The sequence below is a fragment of the Gallus gallus genome, chromosome 4 (genome assembly GCF_016699485.2).
Source record: "Gallus gallus isolate bGalGal1 chromosome 4, bGalGal1.mat.broiler.GRCg7b, whole genome shotgun sequence".
Lineage (NCBI taxonomy): Eukaryota > Metazoa > Chordata > Aves > Galliformes > Phasianidae > Gallus > Gallus gallus.
In genome coordinates this window covers 12,693,547-12,718,777 of record NC_052535.1, presented here as the reverse complement: position 1 = coordinate 12,718,777, position 25,231 = coordinate 12,693,547, and the positions used below count along the sequence as shown (strand labels likewise).

The 25,231-nt window shown below is 37.6% G+C and overlaps 1 long non-coding RNA gene across 1 annotated transcript in view; it reads left to right on the top strand.

The window, feature by feature from the left end:
- The window catches only part of LOC112532402, a 131,744-nt gene that overhangs the window by 8,307 nt on the left and 98,206 nt on the right, over positions 1–25,231 (top strand). Inside the window, exons 2-4 of the long non-coding RNA XR_006939085.1 lie at positions 1,436–1,564; positions 2,342–2,434; positions 5,299–5,394. This is a non-coding gene — a long non-coding RNA (uncharacterized LOC112532402). The remainder of the gene's footprint in view (positions 1–1,435; positions 1,565–2,341; positions 2,435–5,298; positions 5,395–25,231) is intronic.

Here is a 25,231-nt window from a genome sequence, read left to right as displayed (position 1 = left end):
TTTAACAATCCCTGAAGTCCCACCAATGTAGCAGCGTCAGCTACAGGATGTGCGTTTTCCATGCCCTGAACTGACCTTGGGTGTGCAAAACTTTGGCAAAGCTTTACAGTGTAGACATAGCCTAAGGCAGATAGAATTTGCCAAATGTAGTGTTTAATGAGACAGCCAAGTGAGCATAATACATAGCAAGTTCAGTAAACCCCCTAAGGGCTGGGGTCCTAGGAATGTGCTGTGCAGCAGCAAAACAAGCTAGTGATCGTTTTCATCTACCTGGCTGATTAGACAGAGCCTGGCTTCTCTGAGGATGCAGCAGGGAGAGGCTCAGAGCACAGGGAAACTACATGACCTGTTTTCCTCTCTAGACTTCTAACTGTAATGATCAGGCATGGTCCTTACCTGAGTGCTTATGGTGCACAGAGAACAGCCATGTTCTCAGTCCACAATTATAACAATTTTTGTTATAAACAGAGTTATTCTGAACAATGTGTTTACACTCACACAGGCTTCATATCAAGTACTCGAGGGACAGGGCTGGAAGAAGTTACGTATTACTGTGTTCCCCTAAAATGTGGTATCACTGTTACAAATTCTGTATCTCAGAATTAACCTTAGTTAATCTGCGTGCCTGGGCACAAATGAATATGTCATGTCATGCAGACACACTGTTCAAACATACCTATTGTCTTGTAATTCTAAACATTTCTGTGATTGGAAATATGAAAAAAGATTTGCAAAATATTCCTAAAGTTTTATGATGAATAAGTGAGAGTTTTTTGGGTTTTTTGTTTGTTTGTTTGTTTTGTTTTGTTTGTTTGATTTTTGTTTTTAATGTTTATGTGCAAATCCTATTATGCTATCTGGTAGAGAAGCTGTTCACCAATCTCATGGTCAGAATGTACCCAACTGTGAGAGAGGGCACTGATCAGTAAGAAGGGTAAGAAATTTCTATGTTTTGCACCTTTTAAATATTTCAGAAAATGAGAGTAGATGGAATTTTCCCTCATTTCTAGATAAGTTCTGTCCCAGAGCTTTTTGCTTTTTAAAATTGCTTTAATTATAGATTAAAAACAATTAAAAACATATGGTTTGCGACACCTTCTGGACAGGCAGTGGACCACACCCAGTAGGTTTTTCTGTCTTTTCGTGGCAGAAGTATAAACTGCAAGCAGAACCAAATGGGAATGCTAAGAGTTGCAGTTCTAAAAATGGACTTGTGTGAGGAAAATCTTGAGATTTCTTGAGAGAAAGTAGTTCTACTTCATTGAGGAGATAAGAAAATAAACATTATCCTTGCTAGGCCCTGAAATGCTTTTAGTTAGCAAAGTGTTCTCTAATTAGAAGGATATTTACAGATCACCTGCTTGTCAGTAGTTTGCTGTCTAACACTTGTCTTTATATTGTAAGATGTAATAAGCTACTGCTGTTTGTTTTGCAGAATTTGGAAATGTGTTGACACATTTGTGTGATAGCGCTCACAATGTTGAGATGACACTATGATACAAACATAAGTTCAAGCCAGACGGAAGCCCTGGAGGATGCTAACACAGCACTGCAATATGCTAAGGTAAACACCAAGGGAAAAAAAAAAAAAAGAAAAGAAAGAAAAGAAGACCGAAGTGCTGCTCGTTTGTCTCCCCCTTCTCCCATTTCTGCTCTGTGAGCACAACCTAAAACAGATCCCCTGCTGATATGGAGGTCACACAGTTTATTTCTGTCACACTCACGTGGTCTTGTCAATAACAGGGGAGCATGAATCAGAAGCTTATTTTAAAACCAAAATATATGGTGTCACTTTGTATTATGGTAGCATCCAAGGACCTCTTAGGATCAGGGCTTCATCTGTTACAAACTGAATCTGTTATGAGATGAACATGTGTTGATCCAATGAAAAAATATAAAGCTAAGATGCAACAGAGGAGTGCAACTAGCTGTAGGAGGGAAAGGAGGGTAAAGGAGCTGACGTGATGGGTGGTCTGTACAATGCTAGAAAGGAAACAAAAAGCTATATGCTAAAAATTGTCACTTAGAAGTATATAGGCAAGTAACTGAAAGATAAGATAAGGCACAGGGCAAAATATCTTCTTTGTTTAACTACTAAAGACATCTGAAAGATCTTGAGATGATGTAGGGCTGGGGTGGGAGGAGATAGGACAGGCAGGTGAGCAAATTAATGGCATTGTTGCAGCTTGCCCATATAACGTTGTGATTTTTATTTCTTCAATTGCATTTATTTAGTAGAGTGCTGTTTATACAAGCTTGGTCTAGAAAAATAGAATCAACTCATTTGGAAAGGTCTGTCTTTATAAGATATGTGTTAGTGTGTGCCCCCACTGTGTTTCAGGGCTGGTGACCTATGTGTGAAAGTCTGACTGACAAGAAGGCAAACACAAAAACAAATTGGAGCAGAAATGAAGAAACCCCTCTCGCTGAGAAAGTAAGATGGAGAAGAGAGTAAATGAAACTAGATTATTTCACTGAACAAAAGTATTTCTCTTTGTCATACTGATAAATGGCAAGAGCAATAGTGTTCTTTGCAGGAACTTAAATGAAAAAGCGGAGTTAAAAGCCAGAAAGTCAATTAAGTTATCTGTGGATGGCTGCTACTACCATTTCCTGAAGAAAAAAATGAATGCTTATAATAAGAACTATAAAATTGTAAGACTCTGGGTAGCCATAGTTGTTTTTAATCTGAGCACTTCTACTGGTATAGAAGAATGGCATTCAAAATCTTCCTGTCTGCTGGAAAATGTAGAGGCAGAAGCAATATTAAGTATGTAGTATTCAGGAACTTCACAGATGAGTTTCCAGGAAACATTTACAGCTTTTGCAATAAAAATAGCATTCATATAGGACTTTGTTTATGGTGGGGCCCTACAGTGAATTGTTTGGGTTTTGTCTGTAAAATTTCTAGCCAGTTGCAAAGAACAAGTGTAAGTTGGAGCACTGTAGTAGTATTTACACCCTACAAGAAGGAAATATTATTTTAAGGGAAACCATATTTTCGGCCCAGCGAGTTTTGACATTGACTACTGCTGCCAGAGTTCTAAATATTGAGTTCAACAAACTTTTCCATCAGATTCCAAAATGATCTGGAGCATTCCCTTTTAATGCAAAATAAATGCTTATAAGCTGCCAGGTGATTTAACAGTGTTTGCCGAGATGTGAACAATGAAGGGTGTCTCAGGAGACTCTGCCTTGTTTTGCTACTGTAATTTCCAGTAAAAATTTGGTCAAGACTTGAAAGTGTCTCAAATGATGTATTTTGCAGCTTTAAGTTAAATTTCAGACCTGCCAAAAGTTTCGTGATTGCTAGTTTTTCTGGCTGAAACCACCTAATTTTTCCATTGTGGTTTGTACATCTAGTTATGGATGACCATTTTATCTCTCTGGCTTCAAAAAAGACAAACACTGTATCACTTCTTAAGTGTGAGGGGGAAAAAAAGAGCCACCTAGCAAAATAGTAGTATGCTTTTTCAAAGGATTGCAAATTAATCAGATTTTGTACAAATAAACACTGAGAGTCTAGTCTGTAGCAAAAAGATTTACAGTCTAACAGAGACAAGCCATTGGTTACATTTAAAGGAAAGAGTAGATCAGGAGAAATTAATGGTTTTAAGAAGGAATCTAAATTGAGAGGACATTTGGCAAGCAAAATGAAAGACTAATCAAGCATAATGCACGGCAAAAACTCAGTCACAAAATAAACTGAAAAAAACCAGCAAACTTCAGCAGGAAGAAATTGTAAGACCATAAAAAAATGAAAGTGGAAATAAAAGCAAGAATGCCTGGAACCACTAAGGGGTATAAGAAGGACTGATAGCTAGTAGAGTCATGTTGTTAGCAGTTTATTGCAGATGGAAGATATTGTTGCAAAGTGAATAAGCATTATTTTCAAGTGGCAAGACATGTGTAATACCAATACAGCTCCTGCTAATTTGTTAATGCAAGGGGATATTTAGACAGCATTGAGTCTTCAGCATTTTTAACTGTGCCTCCCTCACCATTCTGATTCATATGGTTCCTGAGAAATGGCAGTGGTCCCATGGGTACAATCAACAACTGTTTTTTAGCTGGCTGTGTATGGGGTCCACTGAGTACCTGAGATACACTGCAGTGGAACTAATTTGATTTCAGTGTTGATTATACCATGCACCCAAATTCACTTTGAAAAGCTTCTGATTATAGGCACGTTCTACTTCTATGAAATATATTTGCGTAGGAAGCAGTGAGAAACCTCAGTCCTTGTAAATGTTGCAGGAGGGTGAACTACAATAGTCTTTGTTTCACCGCCCCAGGGCCATGGTATCCCCAATAAATATATATGTGTGTGTGAGTGTGCATACATATATGCGTTTACAGATTTGTAGTGAAACTCTCATGGAGACGGCATAAACATGGTAACTAATGACTAGCATACTGTACATTCTACTTCCAGGTAAGAAACAGTAATTTTTGCATCTACATTGTGCGCATAGTATATATTCCTTATGTTTGTGTGATATATTACATAGAATGATTTTTTTTTTTTTTTTTTTTTTATGACAGTGAGCCATTCCTTTCAGGTCCTTAAATATTTTAGTAAAGAGTAGCCACAAATGAGAGGGAATTTTGTTTTCTTGGAAGGAAACTTTTAGAATTCTTTTTTTCAGTGTGTGTTTGTTTCCTTTTTTACATACATAAAAACCCACACAAATAGTCTTGCAAAGTGTGAGCAGAAATGGCTCTGTTGGTTTCTGTAAGAAAAAGGATACGAGCAAGCAAAAACCTCTGCATTGGTAGCATGATTTTTGATTATATATGATTTTTGAAAATGTGAAAAATACGCCAATATTCAGATTTTCAAAAGCAGGTTAGTGAAATCGGTTAAATCATGTAGTCACTTCTACCTTTACATAGCTTAAAACCAGTTAGATGTATTTAGGCATTATTTGCAGAAAATAAATGAATTTGGAATGAAAAGTCATCATATCATTTTAAAACTGCTTCTTTGTAAGCCATGTAAATGCAGTTTTATGAAGTAAATGGTGATTGATGCTAGCAATTTCAAGTAGCCTTTCTTCTGTGTATTGCCCTTCTGCTGGAGACAATGTTATTCTTCATTCTTTTTCTAGTTATTGCATGGTTTTGTCTTTTATCTGTATGAGTTACCTTACCCTAACTGAAATGCATGTATGTGACGCAACACTGGCACAGCATATGCACATCTGCATATCAGTCGTGCACCATTAGGAATGATTCTTCAGGGTAACATTAAGGTATGATCTCATTCCAAGACTGAGTAGAAATTGTTTGTTTCAGTGTATCAGCAACCTGTGAAGAAAGGTGAGAAGGCAGCACAAAGTCTGTGAGTCTGTCACGTTGGTCAGCATTTGGAGATTTCCCCACACAAAGCAGGTAATAACTGCAGGAAACTTTCTAGGTTAAAAGGCCTTAGATATTAGGTATTTTTTACTATTTCTGTATTAGACTTATAATAACTTAACTCTTGAATACTTAAGGAGACATTAAGAGCATGACATTGGAAAGACAGCTATGCTTCTTTGAAAAATAGTGGCAACATGAATTAGAAAAGGGCAAGCTGAAGTGCTGTAACACCCAATAACCTCCCAGAGCAGTCATGGGCAACATCCAGAGGGATGTGAAAATCACATAAATGAAGGAAGTGTTTCAGATGGATCCTCCGTGAGATAAAGCAGTTTAGTTTTCCAAGTCAGCTCAGAAAACTAAAGTTCTCTGCAGCCTTCATTACATAACCTGTGCAACTGATACTGTAGTCCCTTGGGTGTGAGCCAGCTTGGGGGAGAACTCTGTGGTAATCTTGCACTGGCAGAAGTAGGAGGATATGCACCGATTGACCTAGTAGGTATTTCCCCTACTCATCAAAAAGCAATAGGCATGGACAAGCCACTGGGAGCACTATGCCACTAAATAGTCTGTCTAGTTAGTGTCTCACCTTCTATTTTTAAATGTCTCATGGAAGTGCTGAGGGAAAGAAATGGAACACAGAAAGAATATAGATGTTATGACTTAGGGATATCGGCCCTTGCCCAAGTGCAAGAGACTGCCTTTCAATGAAAGCTTTGAGGTGCTTCTAGTTCAAAGGATTTCAGAGATGTGAAGATTCAGCTATGCACACAACTTTCTTGTGTAACTGTCACTCCTTACTGGTGGCAGATAAATTAAAATAAGGAAGAACATCCCTTCCAGGCAGTTTCTTAGGACAGAATGTTAACATGGGAGAGCACAGCTACCAAGTGACAAATACATTTTCAAATGACAGGAAATTTTTTTTTGCTGTGGCTGGAAGCGTAAATGTAGAGATAGCTTTTATGCACGTCTCACACCTGATGTAAGTGGTTATTTCAGTGCATGATAATGTATTTTGGAAGAAATTCACAGTTTTAAGCTTTATTTTAGAGGGTTTTGGTTTTTTTTTTCCTCTTTGTAAATGTAGCAATCTTACTGTGCTTTTATCTTTCTTGATTAAAGGACTACTAACAGACAGGCATCTGTTAGCATTAAAATATCTGTTAGGATTAAAATGTGGGGTAGCCTTTCCTTTTTGTTTTGCTTTTTACAGAGTCTGGTGTGAGTGGAGATATCTGTGAGTTGGAAAAATTATCCACCAGACCACTGTAACCTGTATATTTGACTTAACCTTGAACTTGCTGTGTTCAGTGTCAGAGTTATTAAAACTAAACAAACAAACAAACAAAAGTGGACTTAGTACAAACAGAAAGTGAAGCAGAAAACTAAAATGTGGTTTCCTCAAATTAGCAAATGGCATCACAAAGCAAGATCGTAATTATAAAAAGGAATTGCATAAAATTACTTATTCACAGCCATTTATTATTATTATTATTATTCACTTATTATTGTTAAGGACTTACCTCCCAAACTGCTCTGTTTGCTACAGAGGTATCTGACATATCTATACACTAGGAACCTCTATAGGATTTTTTTTTTTTTTTACTAAAGCAACATAAGCTCAAAGATTGTTATTTTTCTAATTTATTTCTCCCATTCCATAAGCTCTCTGTATTGACAATATTAAAATGTTTTCTGATCTGTTACTAGTGCATACTAGCAAGGGGAAGGAGTAGGAAAAGAATTGGCATGAATACTTCTTAGCAAACAGGCATGTATTTCGTTTTTATATCTTAGCCAGGGCTTTCTCAGAGTGGAAGAGATGAGATGGGTTAATATTCAGACAGGCTGCTGAAATTCCAGTCTGGTTTTCTAATTCAGAACTACTGGATTACAGAAATTGTAGGTGTAATTGTAAATTCTATGTAAAAACAAAAACATAACAAAAAAAAAAAAACCAACAAAAAACTGGAAGGAATCTTTGACACTGTGAGAAGTCTGAAGTAGTCTTCTTTTAAAAAAGAAAGAACGGCTTCAAAAATTACTGTAGTTCTGGCTTGAGTGTTTTGCTTATATTTCAAGTAAATAGTTTTCTTGATGATGCGGTGTTCAAACTTGTATTATGGTATTTGCTTGCCAGTCAGTTCCAATCAAGGAAATAAAAAAGCATTCTACAAGCAGTAAAAGCATTCTAAGAAAGCAAAGTAGATTCTGTACTGCTTTCTTTAGTGCAGTACTTAAAATTCTGTTATTTCTTCCTCTAATCATTCCTTCATTCAACATATGACTCTTCTCTTGTTTCCATTTCCCTAAGAATTTATTTGGGGTATGTAAAAATTACAAATTTGATAAACTGCCTAGGTCCTATCCAATGGCCACATTGTATGATCTTCTGAGTGTCTTCATCTGCCTCTTTTTGATCTTCAGTATTCTGCAGAGTACCCCTATGCACATTTGCCGCTGGAAACTTCAGCCTGAGATAGATCGTGCAGCTCCTCGAGCAGAACAGTATTGCCCTTTTGTTTCCCATGGTGCATGAAATGAATATTTTACTAGCAAGGACTACTGTGTTCATTCACTTTAGCTTCCTTCTATCCTGAAAGACAGTTAAAAGGACAGATATTTGATCTGCAGCAAAAGAATCATTGGTCTTTTAGACTTCTTCTCATCTCAAGGAGGCCTTCTTGGGGAAAAAATGCTGTGGATGAGGGAAGATAACGACAATACAGGTTTGGAGAAAATATTAGTCCTAACGTGTTCCTCTGCTCTGCTCCTTTTTCCCCTCTGCTGTTCAAATGGAAAGGAACATAGAAAACATAAAAGTAAATCTGTAGCAAGAATGCTCTACTTCCTCACCACTGACTCATAGAGAAGATTCTCTATCCTTATTCCTAAAAGTAAAGGTGATCTTAGTTAATCTTGCTTCTCAGCTAGCCTCTTACAGAAAGCCACCTATATTTGAGAAGAGCTGAGTTCATGAGAAAAAAAAATTAAGTCTTAGAAAGGATTAAACTGGAAGAGAGGCTAACTGGGCTGCTGGAGATGAATGGGGGTATACTCTGCAGACTCTTAAATGACTGAAAGAAAAGAAGATAGATATGAAAGGAAAAAGCTTCCCAGCCTACTTAAATGCCACATACCTAGAGCTGGTCCTATGTAAACTATCAGAGCTCTGAAGTACTGGCATTTATACTGTGTTTAAAGTGAGACCAAAGGATGGAAAACTGGTTGTCTGAGTTATTTTGGGTTTTTTATTATGTTCAGGGATTAATTTGGATGACAACAATGGTGTTTTTAGTGAAACAAATAGAATTTTAAAAAGCAATCTGGCAGAAGATCTGAGAAGCAGAAGGTGAAAATAAATAAAACAGAGCAGTGAAGAATGCAGAAAGAAACAGAAAGTGTTCAAAGACATGTAAACGTTAGGAAGGCTTGAGCCAAATTCATATGCAAACATCTAAGGTAGAAATCCTCTTCCCTCCTTTTTCCCTTTCCCTTATGATGCACATATACAGCCCCTGATCCCTCCTGCATTTTCTCTTATGACAGAACTTAAATGATAGAACAGAAGAAAAAAAGAGGCAGATGTGACTATGTGGGAAGTTGCTTTGCCACTCACTTTTGGATGGGAACCACATCATCTTGTGTAGCTTGTGGGAGGGGGATTTATTCTCAGAGTTTTGAATAAGACTTATGATTCCAGCTGGATTTATGTACAATGGCTTTCCTGTCTGTACTCTTTAACTTTCCTTGAGAGCTCTCTGACTAAGTTATTTTCCTCCTGGGATGTATAAAGTATACTCTCACCTTTACTGGGATAAGATACTCTTGAATACAAAGGCCTCTGCTGAAGACCTTCTGCAAATATTGTCCATTCTCATGAAATTTCACCTGGAGCTCATCTGTAGGGTCTTACGTAGGGTGGGTCATGTGGCAGGGCATTATAAACTCAAAATGGCATTACTGTATGCTGAGATCCTTGTTCTAGGAACTTTACACCAAAGATAGCAAGCTATTTATGCTTATGTTTAATTGTCCTGATTTTTAAGTCATTTCACTGAAGTCAGTGATACAATGCCTAAGCTTAAAGATGAAATCATGCTGAAGTGCTTTGCTGGCTTATTGCCCAAGCTGGCTTTCAGTGTATTATAGGCAGCCTTTCCTGTGATGATGGTGAATTAGAATTATGCTAAAGTGTTTCTAGCAAGATGAAAAATCACCTCCAATCTAAAGGTTTTATTGCTTTTTCCGCTTTCTATGAACTCAAAAATGAGGCCATTTGTATGAAAAATGGCACTTGAGAATATGAAATTTCCAGAAGAATGGGAATTCTTTTTCTCACAGAAGTTGAAAGTATGGTGCACAATCCTTTTTTTTTTTTTTTTTTTTTTTTTTAATTAAAAAAACCAACACATGATACTGTCTCTGCAAATGGTGGTCCTATGGGAAGATTTGGACATGCAGAATTATCTAAATGCTGTGAACTACTTCTAAATGAAATTTACCTTAGTGCTCTAATCCTGTAGTAATGTCTTTCCAGAGCCACTGTGATGGGGCTTCAGGGAAACCTGTGGGTCTCCGTGTCTGTTGACTGCTGATGGATGTGTATGTACAGTGAAGCAATACTGTACGTATTGTTCTCACTGCCTGCTAACTGTTGTTTTCTCAGTTTCAGAAGAGCTGCTTAGTGAGCTCATCCAAAATCTTACTCCTGATGAAGAGAGAATTTATGTTTACAGGACAGAAAGTAAGACATGGCCAGTAATTAAAGAGTATCTGATAGTTTTTCTCTTCTTTATTACTGCAGACACATTTGCCCTGCAATAGGCAGGGTACTCTTGAACAGGCATATTCTTCTGTAGTTTTTCATTGCATGTTTAGTAATTTGAAACTATATAATTTGTTTATTGCCATTTTACCACTTAGCTTGCAGAATCTCTGTGAGAAATACTGCGGGTCCCTTGACCTTGCTTTTTCAAATTTTTTTTTTTAAACAGCATGTCTGGAATGCGCTTCATGTGTTATATCTCCTCTGTGGATTTATCTTTGACATCCAACATGTGAACTTGCCTTATAATTAGTTCTGATCAGTAGAGCTACTTCAAGGACCACCGTAGGTAGTTTAGCTCGTGTTTTTTGTTGGCAGTTGGGGAACACTTACACTGTTGTTTCTGAGTGCGAAGGAGTGGGATTCTGCCTCTGACTGATTTTGTTCTGAAATCAGAGGATGTTCTTTCACAATCTTTCACACACTGCAGGACTGCAGAGTCTGTGGTAAGGTATTTAGCAGATGCATTCAACACACAAATTTCTACAGATTCCTGGTTTTATACATTGGTTAGTTAAATTTATGCCCCAGCTGGATGAGGTTTTATTCTTTGATTTGACAAGGACTTTCTTTATAAACATCTGTAAATTTAGTAATACTTTTGCCAGTTGGATTTGGTTGTTTCAAGTGGTAACCTAAGAGGAAAACAAGAAGAGTGTTACAGCGGTTAGAGCAGATTCATTGCAAATCTAATATTCATAATTTTTTTTTATTACTTGTTTGATTTTTAGAGGTAGTTTTTTGAGGGGAGGGGGGAGCGTCATTAATTAGTCATGGGGGAAAAAATACAAAGCAGCAAGAGCAAGAACCCAGGCTATTCTGGAAATGGTAAGAAGCTTTTTCTTTGCCTTTGACTGCATGTCTTTCTTTTACTTTGCTGCTAACAATTGCAGAAGTTTTGCCTGTTTTCAGGGAGGGATACGAGGGCACTGGAGAAATGTCGACCGTTTTATTTATGATTATCTTCGTGGCATTAAATACTGCACAGTACTGTCCACACTGGTATCTTATTACTTTTGTGATGTTGAGTCCAAGGCCAGAAACATCAGCAAGGGCAAAGAACATGGTCTGCATTTTGGAAATAGCTTTAGTCAGACAACCTGTTACACATGGGTTTGGAGTCTCTTCCCTGTGCGCCCCAGCTCCCAGCACTGCCCTTGTGCCGGGCACACTCTCTGTGTACATTCTGCACATTCCACAAGTGACTTTGCTTATATAACCCTCACTGCAATACCTTCCTCTCCCCTCATAGGTGAACTGGCAGCTGCCCTTGCTTAAACAGCACTTTTGTCCTTGCCCACCATCCAGGCTTACTACACAAAAGGCCATCTTTATTTCTGGTTCTATTTCTCTAGGAGTATCAGTCTTGGGGAATTGCTTTTCATGGCAGAGCTAAGGCAGTTGTCTACCAGCTGCAGAATAAAGTCATTTTTATATGCTCTTGTGCTTTCTTGTGTAGAAATATTAAAAACTGTTCACCCAGAAGAACTGCATAGCCCTCTCATTCAACAGTGTTGATGGTGGAAGTTTACAGGCTAAAGCTTGGCCTGAGAATGTAACGTGCTGCTGCAGCTTTCATTGAAATGTTTTGTAACATGCAAACCTGTGCAACATACTGAGATGTTTTTTCTCTTTCTACATAGCAGGAATGCTAACACCCATCTTGTATATTAAAAAAGATGCTGAGATCCTCACGCCAGGTTGTACTTCAGGTATGAGCATACCTATATAAGTTTTAAATAGTGCAATCAAAATAGATTCATCCAGGACATGAGTTCAGGTTTCAGCTTTTCTTACTAGGTTCTGGTGATTTCATAAATATAAGTATTTTCATACTTGGATTTCTTTATCAGTGCTGTCAATTTGTCAGGAATAATTGATAATAAATGATTGTAATAACAACATCAACATCAATAAATTTAGTATCTCCCACAAAGAGGCAGGTTGCGTGAAGTAAAGAGTGTAGTAGTCTCAAAAGACTACGTTCTACAATAAGCTGTTCTTGTTTTACTGGTTTAAGACTTAAAATGCAGTTTCCGTTTATGTTAAGAGTCCCCTTTAACTTTCATCAGATTCATCTGTAGATATTTCTGCTTAAACACCATAGGACAGTTTTTGTTTTCAGTGCTGTAGAGTGTTTCTGGCTCTTGCTGCAGTCAGTTGAAATTGTGGGTATGCAGGAACTTTAGGAATGAATTGTTAGTTGTTGTTATTAATTTCTTTGGGAAACACAAACTGTATGACTCACTGTTAACTCATGTATTGAAAAATGCTCTGCTCTTTCTTCACAATAAGCATAGCACTTCAAAGCACTACCTTCCAACATTAAGTAGAATTTGAGCAGCAGAATTGTGAATGGGGACGTACTTCACTAATCTGCAAACCTCTGGAAAGCTGATAATGTACAACAGAGACAAAAAATACACGAGTTCAAAATTGTTTTCTTTGTATCTTTAGTGACACCAGCAGAATATATCTGAATGACATACGACATACATAAGTATGACGTCACCAGCTTAAAAGCATGTCTAATTTTTTTTTTGCATTGGTTCCTGGTCTGGAGTTTTAATTTGATGTCATATATTTGATCATTATATCCTGTTTCTTTTAAAATTCTTGGCTAATTTACTTTCTTTTGCTGTAATTTCCATTTTCAAATTCTTTGATAAGTGTCAGCCAGTGCCTTTTCAGACATTTCCTCTGTATATAACCCAGAGAGCTGCTTAATCGTAAGTCATATGTGCAGCAATATGGTTTTATTATTATTCATGTCTTTCTAAAAGCCAAAGCCAAATCTTAATTTGGGAGCACAATAGCTGAGTCTTTGAAAAAAGAGAAAGTACAGTAAGTCACTGTGGACCCAAAGATTTCCTTAGCAACCTTTCATAACAAAGGGCTTTGTAAAATACTTTGCACTTTCAGATTGTCATCTTTGTCTTTGCATCTGCCCTTTTACTCTTTTGAGAGTCTTTGCTGTGAGGCGAACTCTGTACTAGAATTGCAGGGACATGTTAAGGAAGGCTACACTGCGTAGGAAATCTTTTTTCCAATTCTTCCATGCTGGATTTCTTATTTGAAAGAGCAGTCTTCCTCTGGGAGAGACCCATATGCGACCGAGTCCTTAGTTTACAGTGTCTTCTTTGGAGGTGGCAACGTTCCCAGTACCTATCAGCACTGAGTGTCATGAGCACTGAATTTCACATCTATCTCCTTAGCAAGGAGTATAAATAGAAATCAAAACCAGTTGTGCAAATGCGTTCTGTAAGTAAGCTGAAAAGAAATGCCTCCTGCCTATATACTTCCACAGCTACATTCTATTTGCTCGTTGTAAATCTAAATTGCTAAGTCTGAATATATTTGCAACTAGATCATCTAGGATAAAGCTACTGAGAGAGAAAAAGAGAGAGAGATCATCTAGCACAGGAAATATTTTCTTGGAATGGCGAAAAAAATGGAGAAACGAACTGAAAAGTCATTACGTTTTGCACCGTTAAGCATTCTAAAAATAAGCTGGGAACATAAAAGTATCTGATACATACTTCCTTTTTTTCTTCTTTTCTTTTCCTCTCTTCTTCTCAGACATGTGTACTCATAAAATTTAATGGAGCGGAATTGCCTGAAAGAACTGGACCATTTTTAATATACCTTTCTGTAGCTCCTTGGTACATATGTGAACAATTTTAATTAAAAAAAAAAAAAAGATTCGTAGTGATTCTCAGACGTCTTGTGGTTGATCATCTGTACTGGACAGATGGATTCGGTCACTGTAAGCCAAATAAATAAATTAGCGCTATCTTTGAAATGTATAGCCACACTTGGCATCTGGAGTTACCATACACCCTCCCCTCAGTTCAGATGCCTTCACCTATACTGCTGAACTGGCCTAACTTTATATTCTGTTTGGCCTTGAGTTAGAACAGAGGACCACCTGCATGAAAGAGATGTGAAATGTTATGCGTGCCTTTGTAATGGGATAGAGTACCAGAGTACCAAGTCTGCAAATATTTTACTGAGCAGGTCATGTATTAAGTAAAGCACTGAAAGGTAAAATGATAAATGATGAAGTCATCATTTTAGAACTGGTGTCCAGGTGGTGAAAAGCCAGAGGGCTAAGATTTAGAAAAAAGCAACTTCCTTTAAGCTTCACTGGCTTGGTGTGTTGCCTTCATTGTGCGGGATGAAGCTGTAGTGTCTGGGCTAGCTTTTTGTCTGTTTGTCTATGAATATGACTGTTAAGCAAGAAGCTTGTAAAGGAAGGATATGGATGTGCATCTGACTGTCATGATTTATCTTTTCATGTGTTTCATGGGCTGCAAAAATGCGTACTGCCTAATGCTGGGATTTTACCTAGTCTAAGGTAAATACTTGCTAAATGCTTTAATTAATTCTACCCTACAGGAACCATGGCCACTGCATTTAGGCATTCACCTTCTTCTCTTCCTTCTCCACATTTTTAACCCATGAGCTGCAGGTAGTGTCTGCTTTTGCCCGGCTAATTCAAGGTTCCAAACTGATTGGAAAGGAACTCAGGAGAAAACTTTCTGTCCTGTCCTGTCTTTCTGGGTTAGCTTTCTACCAGATCACTGTTTGCTGAAGAATCTACTAACTGCAGGAGGAGATAGAATGAAGGGTACCTGATAGTATCAGGGTGTTTCATGCAACTTTGCTGTCACTTTCATTGTACAATGTTGTTAGTGTAACTCAGGAGGAAATTTGGTTTTATTTGAAATTACCTCTCTCATTTGCAACCATTCCTTTAGTTCAGTCTGTGATCTAGGTGCCCGGGTATGAACACATGCATTTGGACTGATGTGGGTAGCGCAAAGGTATGGGGTGGAGGGCCTATCAGTCATTTTTCAAAGCACTCAAGCTTTGTGAACTATGCAGCAAACTTCTTTATTCTCTTCTTCTGCCTACGGCAGTGGAACATCAGTCAAGTATTTTCAGAGAGAAAGTCAGTTGTTTCCTGGTGGTCTAGAGCGCTGAATGTGCTCACTAAAGGGACAGCTCAAAACCAGAACTGGTACAAAGGGAGAAGTGAGATGAAGAGGGCAGGCTAGAGGGAGAAAGCTGATCTTTTGTGGCAGCAAGCCATGAGCAGGTAGAGAAGACAGACTTGCAAACTGGCATCATTTAAAGAGACAGCTTCAAGGAAAGAATTCAGGCTTGGGTAATATGCATATGTAATTGCCACCCTTAGGCTCTAGTCTTAGAATACAGATTACACTGATCATCAAGAGCAGCAGCTTCCTTATTTCTCAGAGACAGTATCTGACATAGAGAATTCATCTCTTTATGTTTTATCTGTCAATACCATAATGGGATTCCCATTTCAGCAGTGTAATAGCCTCCTTTCATAAAAGGAAAGCTCATCACAGATTAAGAGGCATGAGTAGTAGCCTAGTGCCATTTTATTGGCATAATTGTGTGTATTACCTGGAATCCACCAACTTGTTTCGTGAAAGGTCTTGTGATGGAAATAAATGCTTTGGTTCCCCTGGCTAGAGCATGGCAGTGAGAGAGTTCTGTGTCCAGCTCAGGCTCTGCACTTTCTGCTGGGTCTTGAACCCTGTGTTCCTTCATTCTGTTTTGCAAGAGGTGAAAGTGAGTAAGTGCATACCTTGCCTAGATATCTGAGAAAATTAGCCTTTGTGCAAGAGAATCTCCCAATTACCCAAGTGAATTATTTTCTTTCACCCTCTATGCATCTAATAATGCTTGAAAAACACACAAGAACTCATGGCTCAGCTCTGAGTGAGGCAACTTTGAAGGACAAAGTAGGTGAATCTGAAATTGCTTGGAGACTTCAGAGCTTCTCATTACCTCATTTGTGCATGTAATGATTACTGTGAGTACATGCATCAAGTGTTCCTGAGGTTTGGATGCTGACAGCTGTTGGAAGACCTACCTGCAATGCATGCATGTGCCACCAGCGTAGGAGTCCTGGTAAACTTGGGGCTGGATTGGTACACAAACAATGTGGAGGCCATGAAGCATGTCTGCTACCAAACACTTAACACAAAGCAAAAGCTCTAATGTATAAAGACATTCAGAAAAAGCAGAGTGCTCTCTGCCTGGGAGAGAGTCCTTATGGCAGCAATTCTTTTCTAGAGAGATGAGCCATCTGTCAGAACAGCATCTTTAGCTCTCTGTTGAGAAAAGCAGAGGAAAGATGATCTGAATATATCAGTAATAGACACTATGTGTTGATAGCCGGTGACTGTGTGTGGCCAGAACAGGCATTCATATGTGGAATGGATGATACATTCATTTAACATGGCAAGGCAGGAGTTTGAAAAAGATTTATGTACATTAAGGATAGAAACAACCCTGAAAACCAGGGAGCCTTTATGACTTTTAGTCACATATGAGCTTTTCAAAATGGTAGTGTTTCTGAACTACTCAGAAGAATCTTTCGGCTATGCTTAAAAAGGAAATGTACTCTTCACACAGAGATAGCTGAAGTGGTGGGGTCCTGAATGCCTCATGTTGGTACTTATAAGTGTGGGTTGCTCCCTGGGGTCTGAACTGCTTACAGAAGCTGAGTATCTGACAGGGTTATCTCTGTTGTGACCATTTGCCTGAAAGTTCATGAAATCAGCATAGGATTCTCATACACATGTCATAAGCCCAGTTCTATCTAATAAGAGAAAGAGGTTGGATAATAAGGTTTAGAGTTCTTTGTCTGTCATTTATCACAATAAAATATGCAAGTATGAAACTGAGGGCTGATTATATCTCCAGTCTGAGGTACTGTTTTCTCCTAATGAATATGACTAAAACAGTGAAGCAACAGGATGCAACCAGGTGAAGAAATGAAACTATAATAATGGAGTAATTTTTTTGATGAATTAAAAAAAAATAATGAAAACCTTATGTAAAAAATATAAAGAGAAATCAATCCTTTCTGTCTTTCTTTTTTTGTCTTTCTTGGAATCCACCCTGAACCAGATGTTGGGAGTCTGTAGTTTAGTGTTTTTGGATCACTGCCCAGACTTTTACCTATCTTTTCAGCTATTTACATGGGTTTTATTTCTCCAGCTGTGCTTTCACTGATACTGTACAGTCACAGACCTGCTAAGTTGTGAGTCACTATTAGAGGGAGTTACTGTATTTTCATTTAGATGAACAGTGATGCAAAATATCAAATGGAAATAATTTTGTCTTTGCTTAAAGAGCAAGAGGATCAAGCTTAATTAAGGATGTGAAGAAATCTGCTGTGGACAGTGATAACACAGAAGAAGGGAAGGGAGTGTCATAGGAATTTTCTTTCCAATACCATCATAGAGAAGAAGCAGACAGCTGCTTCTGTGTATGGGAAAAGGTGCAGGGGAATGTCTTTTTGTCTAAAACAGGGTAAATTTCCTTTGTGTTACTTGGCTTAAAGTCTTTCTTGGTTTGGATAGTTTCTGCCCTTCCTAGTTCTTAATTTCCTTGCCATTTTCTTTTTATTTGTTTGTTCATTATTATGACTTTTGCAGTTTCATTTTTAATTCAGAAATATAATATTATTGGTATAATTGTATGTATTCTTTGTTGTGAGCATAGTGAAGTTCTGTCATTTCTCTCATTTTATAACATATACTGACAGCAAACTCACGAGTCTATAATTCAGCCCTTGGAAAGACCACTCAATCTAGTCCATAGGGATGCTCATACAGTTGCACTAAAAAAAAAAACTTATTTGCACATTTCTAAATTATAGCTTTCCCACCTGTAGTGGTCTCACTTGTAAGCTTTAGACTGTAGAGAGGAGAGAGTTTCTCAGCAGAATGCTGGTAAGGGCTCTCCTGAGTGTAGGGGTATAATTTTTAAAGGTGTCATGTGGCAGCCTGCCTAAGAGACTGATGGTTCAAGTTTGGTCCTGACTATGGATTTAAGCCAGTACCCTAGAGGTTAAATATTCCATAGCCTGTTACCAATCCCTTGAGCTAGCTGGTGTCTCCAGGTGCTAGTCTTTTACACAGGCTCTTTAACAAAAGCAATTTCATTGGCAGTAAGAATAAGCTAGTTCAGTTCAAGTGGAATTTTTTAATGAAGTCTCATACCAGTCAGGCTGAGGATCATCTATTGGAAGGAGAGGCAAATGAAGAAAGGCTAGGGGAAATAGAGATATTCTGAAAGGCTGTTTTATAGTGCTGTGTCTATCTGGGAAGGGGTGGCAGAGAGGTGTGCCTCAGCATGGATGTTTGAGCTAGCTATGAACAACCATTTTGTTATACTAAGCTTTCTGAGTGATGTGCACTCCCTGCTATTTCATAAAACAGCATTAGCCATAAGCCTAACCATTTGAAAAAATCCCGCCAGACATGCTCTTTCAGGTGGGTTGACAGTGGTGACTATTCTTTAAGTGGAATGTTCACAGTTGTCATGTTTGACTCCAGTTTTGGGGATACACAACAGAATTGAACACAAAACTGTCACTCTTGAATGCTAGTGCAGTACCAGTAGCTTTTTTTTTTTTTAAGATAGTATTTCTGAAGGGAAACTAAGGATATTTAATTAGATTTTCATTTTTAAAACCTTACTAACTTCAGTGTCTAGAGTTAGAAGGAGGTGTGCAAGATCTCAAGAACATATATGCTGTAACCTAGACTCTCACTTGAGTTTTTAAGTCATTGGTGTTTTATCTTTACAACTTAATTTTAGTGCCAGAGTTCCTTCTCTTCCATGCCATTGTCTACTAAAGACATTGTCTGCAATTATATTTAGTGTGTGAAAACGATACTAAAGCTTTCCTAACATGTGAATTTTGATTCCTTTTATGATTCTTATCCTAAAAATTTATAAACTTTGCCAACTATCATATTTGAACATTAATATATTACTTATTCCTTTCATTAATTTTCCATTTCAAACAGATTATTGGGAATTTGGAAGTTTTTTAAAGACTGAAAAACTGCACAGTTTGTGTAAGAGGCACATCCTTGTATGACCTGAGTATTCAGGTTTATACATTTTAGGTACAGAAATGTCAGTTTGCTAAAATGTGTTTGGTTGCATCAGCCATGTGACTGTTAAAATAACACCATTTGTGCATGTAATTTATGCACTTTGTTAATGCTCTGGTGCATTTTGAGGGCCTCTTGAGTCCCTCAAGTTTATCATTTGGGTAGTTGTTACCTTGCTAACATGGCTCCTGTTAAAATCCAAAGGCTCTGGTTCTCTACTTACATTTTGATTGTGATTCAATCCTTATTTCTACAACTCATATTTCACTGTTTTGTTCTCTTCAGGTTTTTTTTTGTGTGTTTTTTTTTTCCCCCCATCCCAGCAGCCATCTGGTACTTTTTTCTGTCAGCCAAGTTTCTGTTCTTTACCTGGACCCTTTCAAACAGAGACTCTAGAAGAGAGTGGATTAGCAGTTGTCACTGGAAAATGAGTTTATTTCCAGCTGGAAAAGCTGTGAAATATAACTATTCATTGATATGTTATACATCTCTTCTTGGATGCACTTATTTGAAGGCAAATACATAGGAATGGTTTTCCTTACAGTTAAAAATCTGTGAGAAGATCCTCAGTATCCTGAAAGAGAATTGGCTTATTTTAATTGATCATATTATGCATGAGGTCTCAACAAATGTGTTCTTTTGCAGACATTTGTTATTTGTTAGCCAAACATGAGGGTCCTGTGATGGGAGGCTTTACTGTGGGTCAGATTTAATCCAACTGAAAGAGATTTTTGGCTATCCTACTATATTTACCCTTCTTTTTCTCTGTCTTTTCTGTATTATTCTCCACAATATTCCCCAAAATTGCCCTGCATTATCTTTGTTTCTTTTATAATAAAAGTAGAAGTGCATAAATCACTTGAGAAGCAACCTATTCTCTTTTCTGTCCATGGCTTATTATAAGCGTCCCAAGAATAGAATTTACTTGTGTACTCTTAATTATTTCAAGAACTGAAATGTCTAGGCTAGTAGTAAAAGTGTCATGAAATTACTGTAAGGTTGCATGAGTTTTGGCTGTAAATCTTATTCACCTTGACTAGATCTCATACTTTAATTCACTGGGGTATAAAATACCATTTACGCTAGTTCTTAGTTCACTTAATCATAATTAAATGACTTCAGAGGGCAATAATTCCTAGACACTCTTTCTTTGATGTGACACAAATAACAAACTGTGTTTGTAATGTAAAGGTGTTCTACTTCACTTTTACATTTGCCTTAGTCTTATGCAGCATATAATGTTCTCTTTAGGTATAGGCATATGCTCTTACATGCACCATATGGGTCACAGATGTGGCTGACATTGGTACATGACATCTATTTTAATTCCCTTGCACTATACCAAAGCTGCACTTACACCTTTCCATGATGGTTTAGAAAGGGATTCTCAATTTGTTTTTTTTTCTACCAAATGATGACCCAGTGAGGCTTCTTTTTCTGCTACCAAGTTATATTGTGTTAATAAAAACCCTTAGGAAAATAATATTTGTTGACGCTGAATTCATTCAGTGAAGTGTGGCTTCACCACAGTGTACCAGTGGTTTCTTTTTTAATTTTGGTGTATAAATAATACTTAGCTTGGCCTTGCTTTTCCTCTTCTGGTCCCAGTGAATGTGTATTTTTTTGGAAGGATAAGAACCATCTCTGGATTCTTCATGAACTTAGAGGTTGAAATCCAGTTTTAAGTTCTGCAACTACGTATTGATTTTATCGTAACTTAAGAAATACTTCTACTTTAGAAAACAAGTTTGGAAGTTGAAGTTTGCTGCTATTCTGTTTTGTCATATTGTATATAAGTTTACCGATCTGAAATACTACATGTTAGCAAATATCAGCTCACTTTACTCGTATGTTCTGAAGCAGGATGGCAATATACTGCTCTCGTGTAGCATGTTCTATGCAAGCACAGTAACCTGTGAACACTGCTACCATGGTAACCACAAAACTCAGGATTTTCATCTGAAGAACACAGACCTCTAGCTGTAAATGGAATATTTGAGTATCATCTCAGTGAAAATTTCTGTCTTTCTATCTGGCTAACTAAAGACTTAGTGAACTGGCAGTTCTTTTGTGCCAGGTTGGAGGAAGAGAAGTTATGTGAATAATAGTGCTCACTGGGACGTGAACAAATATAATTTCCAGATCAATACATATAACATGTTAAAGGCTTTTATAATTTGTAAGTGATTTTATTTGTTGCTTCCTGTGGAAGCTGGGTCAGTTCCAAGAGGATTCAGAGTTCTATCATTTTGAAATTGAACAGGAGGCTATTTGTATTCTTCCAGTAGCAGCAAATATACCCATGAAATATAGATGCCTGAGTTACATTAGAGCTAAAGATTGGGAATTTTTTGTCTATGTCCAATAATCAGCAGTGGAAAGCGAAGAACCACAAAATGGCACATTTGTATTAGGCAATAGTTCCAGTTCTTCCAATTGTTCACCCAGTGAAAGCTATGCATTGCGAGACTGATGGAAAACTGTATGCTCCATCCACCTCGACTGTATCTATTTATTGGAGTACACTGTGTGACCCAGTGTAATGATTCAGGGACTGAGCTAGCACAAAGCCATACAAGATGAGGGCAGGAGGAGCCATGATGGAGGCATGTATCAGGCTTTGAATTTATCTTTACTGTCCTTTGAAGTTCTTCTGTGTGGCCTGTGAACATCTTAACACTTTGTGCTTCTTGGACTAGAAAAAATTGCAATTATGTCAGGAGTATTCATTGAAGTATTTTATAAATGGAGAAAAATACTTTTTCTTTCCCAAAGTGTGAAAGAACCCCATGAGTCGTGCAGGTATTGTGTTTCTTTTTCACAAAGTGACCGCCTCTGAAACCAAACTCTGAAAGGAGGGGAACTAACATGGAAGGGCTTCAAGAACTCTCATGATCCAAATAGTAAGTCTTGTCCTTTTCTCTGGGATACAGAATCAGGGGTGACGTATGCTTTGAGATTTTCAGTGGAAATTCATTGTCATTCTGAAATTTCTTACCTCTGCCTTATAGGACAAAACAAGGTGAGAGAAACACACTTAAAGTAAGCCTTTTATTTCATCTGGTCTCTGGTCGTTTAATGTCATTAAAATTTTACTGCTTCTGAAATGCTAAGTGTTTTTCATCCTTTCTTACCTGGTGGTTTTAATGAAACAAATAGAATGATCTATCTCTTGTACCACATTTGTAAGTAATATCCCATCTCCTATCTCAAGGCACCAGAAATGCAGAATCAGAACTCTAGATTCTATACATATTTCTGTTATCTACTTTCTCAATGGAAATATAGAAGCTACATTGAACTTTTAAAAATTTGTGCTACATTACATAAATTTTCTAACTTTAAAGTATGTTACTAGGCAAATATAATGAGAATGCATTTTGCTTTGGATAAATTTGCTGCACTTAATTCACATATTTTCTTACTTGGTTTTCTGACCTTACATGGCAATCTTTTAATGCCGTTGCTGTCAGTCTCACTTAACATCTCTACGTGACACATCTAGCAGAATACTGCATTCTTTCTTCCAGCTTACCTGCAGCCCCTGGAAGAATCTGTTGAGGAGCTCAGGAGATCTCAGTTGTCTGAGTCTTGGTGCACAGTGAGTTCCCAAGGCACAGGGATAGCTTTCCATTACTAATACAGTCTATGAGATCAGTTTATTAAATCTGAAAAGTTATCATTTTAACTTTGACATATTATTTGAATATATCTTAGTTTAAATTTAAAAAGTAGAAGTAAAATGCAATTCAATGGAACTCGTGTTTAAAATATTTCTGTAAGTATATGTAGATAATTTTGGCTTTGTTTTAATGAGAAATTTGCCCAAGTTAATTTGTTCCCAGGTTTCCGTTTTGCTGAAACAGCAGAGTTGTCTAACTCCTTCCTAGCCTACTCAGCTCTTCTTGATAAACTTCTTTCTGAATTTTATCCCTGATATTGATAGAAATTAGATGTGAATTATAATGTGGAAAGAAGCAATTCAAAAATAGGCTGAACTGACATTCACCAGTGTTGGCAGACATAACTAGGCTAATGGTATTGGCAATACCCATTTATGTTGCAATCCAAAGAGAATAGATATTGTGGCTAGAAAAATATCAGTCCTAAAACTCTTGATCATAGTTTCTCCATTCAATGTATATAACATATCTATGCTCAAGATCCTCATTAACTCTTTACAGCTCTTAGGGAATTGTTTAAGATTACTGCATTTCATCAAGCTTCTTTTGTTAAAGATTATGCAAAAGTGAGTAGCTGTATTTCTACAGAATAATCATCATTAAAGGTCATGGCCTTTCTTCCTCCTTCTGAAACCTTAGAAGAGCTAGAGACTTTGTATCTCCTCTAGACATTAAGGGGTCCATTTCAAAGCAGAGACTGTGGGAGCTGTACACACAAATCTTCCTAACAAATAACGGAATTTGTGTTTTGACTTGACCCTTTTGAGCATGGCTTTGAAAACTTACCCAAGAACATCTATCTGAAAAGTCTTCAGTCACCACTCTCTAGTAGAGAATTTATGGGCATGCATGATTTGGGCTCTACTTAACCTTATCTGTATATGGCTGCAAGTAAAGAAAAAAAAAATCAACCAACTGGGGACTGGGGCTACTTTGCTTGAGTTGACCATGGTAGGACACTGTTATACTGGACACTACTTTTATCTGTACAGAAGGGGTGCACACATCCTTGCAGCAATGCAAGGAATGGCTCCTCTCATATCCCAGTCATGTTGCTAGCCTGTAACAACTTGGTATGCTGCTAAACTGACATGTCATTCTGTTTACTGCTTCTGCATCACCTTTGTACAGCAATCTGAAATGTACTTGATGAAAAGATTATTATAAGGTTCAGAGAACTGAATTTCAGCTTTAAACTATGGGTGTTCCCAGTGGAGATGTTTCTAATACGTAGAAGGAAGGGTCAGCTGAGGAGACTGATGGCTGCAGTAGATACCTGAAGGAGGGGATGTATTCTTTATGGAGATTAGTTCATAAGATAAGTATAGATAGGGCTGTGATGGTACTGGGTGGGAGGTCATCAAGATGGAACAGACACTGAAGTACGTGCCACAGTGATTAGTGTCAAGTGTTTAAAGGGAAGATTGAAAAAATAATCTGCACATCCTTTCCTGGCTTTTCTTTTCTGAGGAGTCATTGATTTGAAGAACAACCATAGCAGAAGAAAAACGTGAAATTCCCCTTCCATATTTACTTGCTAGATAACTCCTCTCTGGGTAGACCACAAAGTCCATAGTGGGTTATTTAGTGCTCTGCAGTGCTGTCAGTCAAACTCAGACATTTGGCATGTCTTCTAGAGCAAAATGTTGTGAGCTCGGCATAAGCAAGGCAGAGATGAAACTTGTGCTGAAGGTGGAAGATACTTTTTTTTGTATTCAGGAGAGGTGCTGTAGAAAGGCAGCTGAGACCTCGTGGGATCATCTAAAGCATGTGCAAACTGTCTGTGTCCCTAGAGGTTCTGAACAGGACAGAACTAGTGCTGAGCTAGAAGAAAGCCAAGGAAATAAAAAAGCAACTGGATGAATTAGATGGGAGCGAGTCACATAATTACATAACTTAGAGATAATTTCAGCAGGTTTTTTGTTTGTTTGTTTGTTTGTTTGTTCACTGTGTGCACCAGGCATCAAATCTCAAATATCACAGCATAATTCTGTAGTCTAAATGCTATCTGTCAACTCAGAACAAATCAGGTGAAAAAAAGCTTGATTGATTATCCCTTAAGGAAAAAGGGTGTCTGTTTTTTACTGCATAAGAGCAAAAAATTGCATTATCACCTGCATATAGCTGTAGATTAGGTGTTTAATAGTGCACTGCTTCTGATATATGACCTCCAGAAGGTATATCCCATCAGGATGAATGATTCATTCAGATACATTACTTATCCAATTCTGAGATCTGTAGTAGAAAAGCAAGCAATTAACCTTTCCTAATAAGAGCAAGAGGCAGGTCTTGAAGAATTTAAAGAGAAAAGAATTTAAAGTGCAGTAAGTAGCTGGTGTTTATTTTCCAGAGCAAATTTTAACACCAGCAGATGGTGCTAAAATGTTCATTAAAAGAAAAAA